The sequence below is a fragment of the Myodes glareolus genome, chromosome 10, assembly GCF_982192425.1.
Source record: "Myodes glareolus chromosome 10, mMyoGla1.1, whole genome shotgun sequence".
NCBI lineage: Eukaryota > Metazoa > Chordata > Mammalia > Rodentia > Cricetidae > Myodes > Myodes glareolus.
In genome coordinates, this window is record NC_142035.1 from 32,547,231 (window position 1) to 32,559,849 (window position 12,619).

The window sequence follows — 12,619 nt, forward strand, 5'->3', positions numbered from 1 at the left end:
TTGGGAGATAGGACTTCCCCAGTGGACAACAAAATCTGAAGGTGCATAAATCCCTGATTCATGATGCTCTAGCCAGATGCAGAGGAAACAAGATGGAAATGTTGTACTGAGAGAAGATATCAAGTCATGTGGCTAAACATAGGTAAAAATTATGGATTAATTTAAAAGTAAAAGCTAGTTAATAATAAGCCTGAACTATTAGACCAAACAGTTTATCATCAATATTAAGCCTCCAAAAGGTTATTCAGGAACTGGCAGATGGGAGAAAAACGTCCAGTTATAACCACTTGAATACCTTATTCCATCTCAGAATTACTTATGACAACTTATACAGAATAAATAATAAGTAGCTAGGATATTGTGTTGTTTAGGGAATGAAGCCTATGTGTGTTCAGTGTAGTGAAATTTTTCTCCCAAGGGTTTTCTACTGACACGGGTAAAATATATGGATGTAAAACCCAAGGAAAACTCCACCTCTAAGTGGGCTATGTTGTCCTGTATATTGGAAATCACTCAGAGGCTTCCCAGATTATTTAATCCCCACAGTTTAACACCAGTCTTTCCACTTTCAGACATATATAGTTATCCACGTTAAGGTAACAGACTGTCACCTAGCAGAATATTCTAGAGAGTCATTTTTGTAAAAAAAATATTGTTTTTATTGAGTTATATATTTTTCTCCACTTCCCTCCTTTCCTCTCCCCTCCCCTTCTATCCTCTCCTATGATCCCCATGGTCCCCGTTTACTCAGAAGATCTTGTCCTTCTCTACTTCCCATGTAGATTAGATCCATGTTTGTCTCTCTTAGGGTTCTTTTTGTTGTCTAGGTTCTCTGGGATTGTGAATTGTAGGCTGGCTTTTCTTTGCTTTATGTCTAAAAGCCACTTATGAGTGAGTATATATGATATTTGTCTTTCTGGGTTTGGGTTACCTCATTCAATATAATGTTTTCTAGATCCATTTGCCTGCAAATTTCAAGATGTCATTATTTGTTTTGTCGTGTAGCACTCCATTGTGTAAATGTACCACATTTTCCTTATTGATTCTTCAGTCGAGGGGCATCTAGGTTGTTTCCAGGTTCTGGCTATGACAAACAACGTGGCTATGAATATAGTTGAGCACATGTCCTTGTGGTATGATTGAGCATTCTTCGGGTATATACCCAAAAGTGTTACTGCTGGGTCTTGAGGTAGGTTGTTTCCTAATTTTCTGAGAAATTGCCATACTAATATCCAAAGCAGCTGTACCAGTTTGTACTCCCACCAGCAATGGAGGAGTGTTCTCTTTATCCCACGTTCTCCCAGGAATCAACATGGCGGCATACAACTATAACTCCAGAAGTTGGGAGAGAGAGACAAGGAGATCATAACTCCCAGGCCAGTCTTTCTCAACAAACCAAACCAAAGAGCCAAACTGCTTTATGTTTACATCACGCTTTTCAAGTCTGAGCCCCTCACAGGCATTATCACAGGAGCAATCTTCAAAACAGTCGACACTGGGACTTTGGAGAAAGCCACAGGCTATGTGTATTTCGTGTGAAAGGAAATGAAGGATGGCAAAGGTAAGCACTTTGTTTAAGATCATGATGTTCCAAAGCAGCAAGGACCGGCGAAGCAATTCCTACTTTCCAACCCCAGGCGGCATTCCCTCTACCTTTCCCCAGCTGGGCCCCCTCCCTGGAGGTGGACTTCAGGAGATTGCCCAGCGCCAGCAGAAGTTTCCATGAACTCGCATGCTTAGGGGTCACTCTCCAGTCACCGTTCAGTGTTTCGGACACTCCTGCTGCAGTTTGCGCTCTGCATAGTCGGCAAAATACTATGGGTGAGAGCTCATCATAGGAGCCTGACTTAAGGAGAAAGACATCTGTCTGTCCCCCAATCTCCTCTTGGTTTACATGGCCCCTTTCAATCAATCAAATGCCAAAAAAGAAGGCCTTCACTGGGCCAGAGGAAAACACCTGCCTTCCTTTCTCAAGAGGAGGTTGGAGATTTTCCAACTGGAAATGCTACCAGTGTACTGGCAGTCAGTTAAGTAGCTCTAAAGATAGGACTCTGGGTGAGGGCACAGGGCGGGGGTGGGGAGGGGTTGCCATGCAATACATTCAGCCGAACCTGACAGCTAAATGTTATGGAAGATTTTGCTCTCAAGTCTCTAGGGATAGCTATCATTTAAGAACAAATATTCCTATTTAACATGGGGAAAACCAAGCATGTCTTATCCTCTAACAAGAGGAATAAAAAAAAAATCTGACTACCTTCAAATAGCATAAAGGCCACAGTTAAGCTGCCTGCTTGGGCTGCCAGTCTGCAAGCACACACCAGTGACAGGCCCTGGATTATTAACTGTCCCATGAAAAACACAAGTGATAGCTGTGTGTTTACACCCACAGGCAGTTAAAGTTTACTCTGGCTCTGGAGCCTCTGTGATCAAAATGTACTTTATATTGTAGCAGTGAGAGCTATGCACGGTCCTTTTCACGTCTCCATGTAGACGGAAGGCTTAATGATTATGCAGCTTCATCTTCTACTACAAAACTATTCCCTATATGGATCAAATGACTTTTAAATTGCCAAATTACCACATCATGTTATTCTGAATTGTCCTACAATTAAATTATTTTTCTCAAAAGATAAAAGAATGTTCCCAAAGGATAAAGAATGGTTTTGTTGCTTTTGCCTCATCTTCATTTCTTCTTCTTCCTTCTTCCTCCTCTGTCTTCTCCTCTTCCTCTTCTTCAACATTATCTATAATTACATAGTACAGATTTTTGGGGAGTGGGCAAGATTTCTTGCATTGTGTTTACTTAAAAGAAACCTTTTTTCTTGCTTTTCTCCCATCATAGTGAAATTCCTCTGGCATCCCTCCCTGTGACTGCCCCGGTCGTCAAGCCCTACCATGCTCTTGCCCATTCGCCTGTCCTCGATCTCCATTCAGCATGACTCCTGCATCATAGAAAAGGCACACAGGTGCCATTGACTTCCAACCTTTCCCTTCCTGCACCACAGAACATCTTCCATTCCAAAGACCGGTGTCTGTCTGTCAGTGATCCCGGTCTCCTCATCAAACGTCTGTGACATCTGATTTATAACGTTCAGTGTGCCAATCCAGTGCTGACGAAGATGGCTCCTCGGAGTCGATGGGAACGTGGCTCCGTATCTCTGCTTCTTCACGTGGGGATCTATTCTCCAAGTCAGCCTAGATCCACAGTAGCTCTTGGGGGCTCCCTCCGCCCATCGCGTTAATATTATGGGCAGAAGGAGGGAAATGTGTTAAAAGGCAGAATTCCTCAAGCCAATTATATCAAGTACAGTTCATGTGCGCCAAGAAAAAATAAAGATCTGCCAAGTGGGCGGCACCCAGAAACTAGAGCAGTGCCCGAGAACAATGGTGACAGACTGCATTTGAAGAGAACCAGAAGAGACGGATAGAAAACAGCTTAGTCGACGCAGGTTAGACACGTCAGTCGGCTTGCGAGCCTCCGGAACCCTACCTTTACTACGACTACGACTGAACTGACGTCGGTTTAGGTTGGCCTGGTGCAGGAGCCGGCCCCAAATCAATGGCTTCCTACATCATTTAACAGCCGGAAGGACAATGTATTAAGGAGCTTATCAGGCAGTCCCGCGTGACATTTCTGCTTGTATTAGCAGAGCTCCCTGCCCCTGCCACATGTCTTCACAAAGGAAGTTGAAAACCACAGGTTTTCATGAAACATAGTGATTATGTCTTCCCCCTAGGAACCAGAGTGCCCTGAATGCTATCACTAAGCACACAGGACAGAATGAATCCTGGGGGGCAAATAGCAGTCTTGACTTGGACTCACATCAGCTTGTGAAGGAAGCATGGGGCGAGGACAAAAAAAGATCCCTATGAACCAGGAATTTAGGCAAAAAAAAAAAAAAAAAAAAAAAACGACACACTCCACAAAGTCTCACGAAACAAAAAGGAAGGCTTGCACAGGATTATGGGAGCTGAAAGGGACAGCTAGTCATGCAGAGACTAGCAAGACAGGGTGTGCCTTTGCAGTCTTGAGCCCAGAGGATGGAGGCAGAAGAGACACTGGGACAGGTGGGACAAGACGGGGAGCTATGGAGGTGACCCTAAGGAGCCGTGGCCACACTCTACTGCCTGAAAGCTCTCTCTCATGATGTTCCTATTAACTAGCTCTCCCTCGTTCTTACATTTATTTCCCATCAACCATCTCGGGCTTCGTGCCCACTTCCCCAGGTGATTTCATCCACCACCATCTTACCTATTTCCTACAGTGTGCTTGACTATGCTTTAATGTTTCTTCTGAGCTATAGACTAATTTCTATATGGACCAGGGTCATCCCAGATTTAGCACGTACAAATCCGGATGCTCCAGGGCATACCAGATCAAATATGCAGCCAAACAGAGCTCCTGGCAGTTCCCACCCCATTCCTTTCTCTGTAAAAGTCACGACCAACTCACCATCTTTCATGCTAGAAATCTGGAAGCTCATCTTAGATTTCCTGTCGCCATTCCCACTTCCCAGGCCAATTACTGTGTCTGGTCATCTTCACCTGATCTGTATTCTTGAAGGCCCCTGTCTGCCAGTCTCACATATACTGTGATAACTGACCATCCACACAGCTACTGGAAACATATTTTTACATTAAATCATATTTCAGGGTTTCTGGTTTCCAGAGTCCAACCTTTGCACACTACCTTGGTAGCAACAGAGCTGAGAAGTAAAGAGCACGCATGGGCTTGAGAGGTACTGTCTCAGCTGGACCCTTAGTGCCGGCGGCTTGACCTCAGGCAGGTTATTTAACCTTTTTTACCTGTAAATTGGAGTGGCAGAACCTAATGGGTCTTAGGGGAGCTGTGCAGATGAAAGGAGATGGTACCCAAGGATGTTCAGACAGAACATTTTCGATGGATAGTAACTGTTTCGTTGCCAGGATCAGTTCAGGCTCACTAGCATGATATCCAAGTCTTTACGGTCAAGGGCTAATCCAACCTCCTATTTAGTTCTTTGTAACATCAATCTTCTCACCGCTCACTTACGCCTCCCGCCCTTTTGTGTCTGCATACAGAAACACACAGCATTTTCATGGGTTCCTTCCGACTTCATATTTTGCTCTGGTAGTTTTCTATGCAATTGGGTACAGCAACATCTGAATACTTGATTTGATTTAGTTCAGTTGCAAGGTTTATAGTGCTGGAGGTGAAATATTGAGATGAAATGTTTCAGAGTTCACCTTTGCTTATGTATGAATATTCAGAAAGTTCCTGCAGACGGAGCAGCATGTCTCTGGGAGCAGCTTGGCTTTGGCGCAAGCACCACAGGAAATGGAACAAATAGCAGAGTTCCTGAAAAAACCTGGGTCTCAGATTTACCGGTATTGGCTTAATGTATATCAACAATATCTAACAGCATTGCGAGCCCCTCTGCTCCAAAATCAAAGGTCACCATATTGTGAGGGGGGAAGAGTTCAAGTTAAGTGCGCAGGCCAATGAAACCTTACACGAATGCACCTGTATTTTTGCAGCAGATAATTCCAGTGGGGATTTCACGTTGCCGTGGATACAAAGGGAGGAAACAGCTCAAAGATACTTGTGAAGCAGGGAGGGATTAGAGTATCCAGGGAAATAAGTAAAAGGTATTGGGTTTCATTCCGAGTTTCAGAAGGACAGCTACAAAATTAGGTCTAAACATCCTTATCCCGCAAATGAAGAGGAACGCGCCGCCAATTTATTGTGCGCAGGAAAAGGACACATAGAAGTTTTCACGTTGCTTTTCAATGTTAGTCACTCACTCATTAATTTTTATATTTTTGCTGATTTTCTGTGTGTGGCATGACAAAGGCAGCCAGCCAAGGCGAGTGATTTAATTAACTGGCTTTATTAATGCTTCTATTTGAACAAACAGATAATGTAGAGGGGAAAAAAATAATTACCTCACATCCATCTAAATGTTTCAATTTAATTTACTAAAACCTCTGCTTTCAGAATTGTCCAAGACAGTGACAAAAATATTTTCCAGATGACAATAAATCTGAGCTCAACACAGAAATGAGACCGGATTGGCTATTTTACAAGTCAAAGAACAACTCAGCTGTAACTCCACATTACAGATGTAAGATAGTAGCACACAATTAATGGTTAAATGCTACAGGCGGGAGGTAAAGGGTGGGGATTATTGTGAATTTCCACAATTAGAAGACAAATGTGTTGAAAACAAGTTCACGCAAAGATCTGTTATAAGCAAAGGGCAGAGTCAGAAAATCTACCAGTTTTTCCCTGAAAAAAATTAACTTTTCAGTGTGTTTGTGTGTGTGTGTTGTTGTTGTTGTTGTTTGTATGTCTAGACCATGAGAGACTTTTTGATACATCTCAAGATGTTTGCTTCATTTTTGTTCAACTGGTAAAAATTCCACTGGCTGCATCCATAGCCACAGAGCTGTCAGTAATGGCAAATTCTGACCATCGGGGGAGACCAAAGAAAGAGAGCCAAATGGGACTGGGCGAAGAACTTTGAGCACATGTAGAACATGGGAGCCCACAGATGTGGGTCTGTGCTGCCTTGACTAAAGGTCTGAGAGCCTGAGCTACTCTTGTTCTTTCAAAGTTATTGACAACAGGTCTGACTTAAGGCGTGGCTACAAACAAGACACCCTGATCTTGGGTGTGGGTACCTGGTCTTTTGAGTATTAATATGGCCCACAGAAGTGGATCCATTCCACCTTGACCAAAGATCAGAGAATTCAAGCCTATTCCTGTTCCTTCATTTTTAAGACAGGAGGTTTGACCAGGGAATGGCTGCCTACAAGATGCTTGGTCTACGGTGTGGTTGTTACATGTCCTGTCTAAACAACAGAGTACTTAACTAAGGATACAGTTGTTTGATGCTTCAAGTACTGAAACAGGTGATTGCTTTGTTTATTTCTTGTATCATGCTAAAGCATTCCTTTGCCTCCCCCCCCCACCTTTTGAATTGGGGTATATAAGTACAAGGAAAATAAACACAGGCGATTTTCAGCATTCACTGAATTTCCCTCCCAATGCCATCTGTGTTCCTGTCTTTTCTTTTGTACTTCTGTTTTTTCTACCTGCCATTTCTTAGTCCTCATGCTTCCTTCCAAGTACAGATCAACAAATTGGGTGGAACTTGGCTGATGTTGTTGCCCTACAGCGGGCTACAACAAATGGCACCCCAACATGGAGCAGGATCAGATGGATGGCTTGGATGAGGAAAGTCACATGACGGACACTGCAGATTAATAAGGCACCACAGGTGTAAAAGTCAAAGTTCAGTGCCCAAATAGATAGAGATAATTAATACAGAAAGGTGGCGCAAAAATATCGGGAATAAAAGATTTGTAAATAAATAATTGTAGATAAGGAACACTAAAAGAGCAGACAACTGTCTGTACATTTGCTTGGGCATATTTTGATAGCCAGAGGAGCCTGGGCAGAGCAGAAACAAAAATAGAAAATTGTAGTGTTTGTAGATCGTGTAGAAGGTGAGGGTTTGTGGGGTGATGCAGAGGCTAAAACTTTCCCCTGACTCTACTCTCTAGTACTGGGGACAATCTTGCCTCAGTCCACCATGGGTAGTGAACCAAAACCTCCTGTCTCCCCAGTCCCTGCAGCAACTGTGATGGACTCCGGAGAAAGGAGACAGCAGGCTGTTCTCACAAGCCTACCCTGAGCTCAGCCATCTTCCAGATGTGACCTGGGTGTGCTCTGGAGTCTCCATGGATCTGTCAGGGAAGGGGCAAGATGGCCAAAGTCATGATCTGTGGGGAACATCTGGAGAGTCAGGACGTTAGATGAAACGTGTATGCACCTGTGTTCAAAGGTAACTCATGTGCCTATGCTCAAAGGTAATTCATGAATCTTTACTGGAAAAAAATTATGTTTGGAAAACAATGAGAATAAAATTTGGGGGTTCCAGCAAAACAGATTAAAATGAACTGAATTTGAGTTTTTCCTTACATTTTATAAGAAATGATTAATAATGGTCTCATACAATGTACTCATGCTTTGAGTACATATTTATATATATTAAATAAATACAAGCTATAAATACCAAGATAGCAACAGCAAGACAAATGAGAAAAGATCTATACACAAGAAATGTAAAACATAAGGCACACATCAATCAGGTTCACACGACCAAAAGCAAAGCATTATGGGACTAGAAGAACCAGTGATATCACTTCTGATGACAAAGAAAGGTTCATATTTTGGGCAGTAGTGGCCATTAGCAAGGCTTTATTAACACCATATGGGCTGGCTTCCTCATGCTTGGCAGTTACTTCTTGGGCTCCCTACTTAACTGGTGATCCGTTCGGCATGTGGCTTTTGCAAAATGCTTTCTACTAGGTCCAATTTACATGTAAATACTGGAACCGGGATAATGACTTCAGCTCCATAATGTCAATCATGGCATGATAATTAGGCTTGGTAGGCACTAAAGTAATGATGTAAGTTAGCAGTCATATTATTTCCTGAGAATTAGAAAATGTGGTTTAGGAAGCAAACCCATAAACTAGTTTCCCTACAATGAACAATTACAGGGGGGATGTAGTTCCCTTCTAGCTAGATCTGTCAACTTTGAGGAAATGTCTACATAAATGGTTCCTAACTCAGCTGCATTGCGGAATTATCTGGAGTCTGTCAAACACACATAACTGTGGAATCCACTCCAACCCCACTGAATTATAATACCAGGAATCGGAGGCCCAGAAACTCTATTTCTATAGCTCTCCTCATGCCTACCCAAATGGCTCACCTATGTACAGTCTAGAGATTCTCCAGTTTGGAGCTTCCAGAAAGATCACTCAACATTAACCCCAGGTCTAGGAATCATTTGCAGCATTTTCTCCATCACATATTGTTGAAATAAAATAAGAAAAGTCAAATTTTGAATTAATGAATTAATTTTGGATTATTTCTTTGAAAGGAATTATCTTCTAAGTACATAGTTAGAGATAGATATGGTCTTCAGAGTCATTTTCTCACGAGATAGTCTAGTCTTGTCGGGATTACAGGCAGTGACTCACAGCAGTCCCACCACCCAGAGAGGACAGCCATAGGCTACAGTTTAGATCTCAAATGTCCCCCACAGGGGCCACATACTGAAGGTTTGCTCTCCAACCTGAGGTACTACAAGGAGGGGGTGAAATCTTAAGAAGGTGGAAAAAGAAGGTGGGAGGAAGGGAGGGAAGACAAGAGGGAGGAAGGGAGGGCAGGTGGAGGAAGACGAAGAAGGAAAGAAGACAGACTAGATCCTAAGGATAGAGCTTTTGGGAGTTAGACAATAGCTCCTTTTTTTTTGCCTCCTGGACACCTGTGCCACCACATGCTCCCCACCATGACCCTGTCCTTCACCAAGGCTCAAAGTGATAAAGTCAAGAGACTAGGGACTCAAACCTCTGAAACTGTAAGTCAGAAGAAACCTGTCCTCTTTTCCAGGAGAGCTTTCTCAAGCATTTTGTCATAGTGATGGGACTGTGATGAGCTCTCCACTGTCACTTCTACTGAGGGCTCCCATGCCTGTGTCCACAGGCAGGATCTTTCTGTGCCTATCCTTCAAATTCTGTCCAACATCAAGTGCTAACAGAGCCCAGCTGACAGCTCCTTATTTCCCCCAGAGCACCTGTATGTCATTTTGCTTGCACCAAGATAGAGACCTCATCAGACACTGGCCAGTCCTTCTGGAGTGCATGAGCTGTAGAGAGTGCTGACTCTTTCACAGAGACCCCGAGTAAGCGGTTCTCAAAATGGAGTGAACTTCAGATTCCCCTACAGGTTTCTGATCCAGTCCTGACAGACTTGAGGATCTATACCTCACACAGACTCTAGGAATTATTGACCTCTCACACGATGAAGAAGTAAAGGACCGTATTTGTCAATACATCTTTTTAAAACCTCGTAAATATTTCTTGTGACCTTGTAAAGGGGGACAAATAGGAAACTCTTTAGAACACAAGGGTGGCCCAAAGTCCTCTTTGCCAAACCCTTGCTTTTCTGTTGTCTTTGTCTGGGTTCATATGCTTTAGAAAGAGCAATTGTAAGAATATTGATGCAACATAGATAACAAGCTGAGGAAAATAAAGAACATGAGGGGTACTCTAGTCGACCATTTGGGGTCTGGCCACATCATCTTGGCCCAACTGGTCACCTGAAAATAGTTTGCCAGCTATCAGCATTCCCTGCCCCTGTCTGCCAAAGAGCATGCTCAAAACATGGGAGCTGGAGGAGGATGCTGGAAGAACAGTACAGGGTACCAATCATCAACTAGGACGGGAGTAGGGCGATGATGCTAGGGTGTCCTCACCCCACAAAGGGACCATTTTCAGCTGTCTCTCTCTAAGAGACAGCCTTACCAGGATGGGGGGGCCTCAGCTACCCTGCTACTCAATAGCCATCTGACAACTATGCTTGCCAAGGGCCTCCCTCGTCCCTCCTTTGTCTAAGCGTCATCTTGTCAGACAGTTCCCAGACTATCCCCACACCACACCATAGTTCTTGGTTTTCAGCTCATTTTGAAGGAACATAAACCAAGACGGGGGCGATGTTATTATTTTAAAAGTATTCAATGACAGAAATAGGCTGACCATAGGACTCAGTTCCTGGGTGCCTGGTCTGCACTTTTGTGGGGTATTGAAGAGTATACCTTATACCTAGCACAAGGAAACATCAAGAACCTATGAAAATGATGGTAAGCTAACCCCTGCCCTCAAAAAAAGGCATAATATTTACATTGCATGGGGGCTAGTTTCTATGAGTGTGTAAACTCGGTATTAAAAGATGGGGAATATTTCTGAAAGCAGAAATAATAACTTTAGCAAATGAAGATAGTTTCATTTAATACTAATTACATTTATATACTGGAATAGGATTAGGAAGCCTGGTTATGATCTGTGGACCGGGTGGACCAGGTGTCCCAGCTCATTCTTTTCTGATAGATCAATGTCTTGTCATTCTACTGGATGGTGGGAGAGGGAGTGTGGGAGGCTGAGCCTCTGTGCTTAGCGTGATCTCCCCACTGCAGCTCCTCCCATGCTCAGCCACCAGCCTGACCTTGGTATGGGTCCCTGGTGATCCCTCTGAGGCTCCAACACTACAACACAGCAAGACAGGAAGTGCCCCACCACCTGTCTCAAGGGACTGCTTGCTCCCCGGGCTCCAGGGAAGAGGACATGAGCATGCTTTCATGCTGCTTGGGCCCTGGTGTGAACAAAGCAACCAGGGGGCACACACCCTTCAGCTCCTGTGACAGAGACCCAGTCCCAATCAGTTTGCTCATGGGGGTTGGCTCTGAGCTCAGCAAGCAAGCACTGACTATTATGAGTCACCTAATTAGTGGCAGGCCACACTGAAGGTTTCAGATGTCCTCAGATAAACATAAAGATAAAGAGGGTAATTAAGCCACTGGCCCTAGGCTGGCTGCTGCCAGTGCCCACAGCTGGGCCGGATACTGAGTGGAACCGTGGGACCTGATAACAGGGTTATGGTCACTCGGAGTCAGAGCTATACAACTTCCTGGTTCTAGTCTATTCTTTGCCTCAGTTTGCTCAACCAAATGAAGGATCCATATCTTAACTAGGGAGCCTGAAGCTCTGTTCATTGATGGGGTTTTTGGTTTTGTTTCTGTTTTGTTGTTGTTGCTTTATGTTTTTGGGAAAGTGTCTCATTCTGTAACCCTGACTGGCCTGGAACTCAGAGATCTTCCTACTTCTGCCCTGAGTGTCGGGACTAAAGGTGTGCATCGCCATGATTGGCTTGATCATTTCTGAGCAAACTTTTCTCAGTATTAGTACCAGAAGGGACAGTATGGGCTTTAGGGTGCCCATGAGTGTCTCTTGTGAACCACAGTAGACAGAGGGTCCTGGGGATACTTCTCAGGGCTGTTTCCAGTCAATATTATCCCATAGATCATTTCTACAGTTTTCTAGTACCATTTTAGGCTCTTCAAGAGATTTATTTTGCCTTGGAACTGTTATAGGAAGGCTTTGAAATTAATAGAGAAACAGGAATTGTTCAATACAAGAAAATATCATAAGACACAGAAGCATAGAGATAGTGGAACAGAATAAAATAGTAACTACTTTAACTCTGTGGGATTTTGCCCACAGGACAGTGAAAAACGACATCCTTCTGAATGACAGTAGGAGAAAATACATTGAATTGGGATTCTGTGTGGCAGTGTCTTGGGCTGCCACATCTAATGAGCTTATAGATGACACCCATGCCACCACAGACTAGGCTGTGGACAAGAGGAATAGAAAAGCAAAAGAACTATAAAAAGCTAGTTCCATTTTCTGTGCCCTGCATTGGCAGAACATTTCCATAGTCCTTTGTAAACATGATTTTAGAAAACCCAATATATTCAAAGCATTGCATCTAAGGAGTTCAGCTGGACTACAGTAGGTGCACAGGGCGAGCAATAAAAGTCTATTTACCAAGCAAATAGAAAATGCAAATAAGCCAGCGTAATGCGACTACTTGGATGATTCATAAGGTAGACTTTCAATCACAGTTATTCAGAAGACATAATGAGGGCCACTGAATAAGAGGTGTGTGAAACGCGAACTGTGGTTTCAGACATGAATGTTAGAGCATTATAACGAGGCTCAATCA

General features: G+C 43.5%; 1 protein-coding gene across 3 annotated transcripts in view; it reads right to left on the minus strand.

The window, feature by feature from the left end:
* The window catches only part of Cfap61 (cilia and flagella associated protein 61), a 290,445-nt gene that overhangs the window by 121,970 nt on the left and 155,856 nt on the right, over positions 1-12,619 (minus strand). The window lies entirely within an intron of this gene.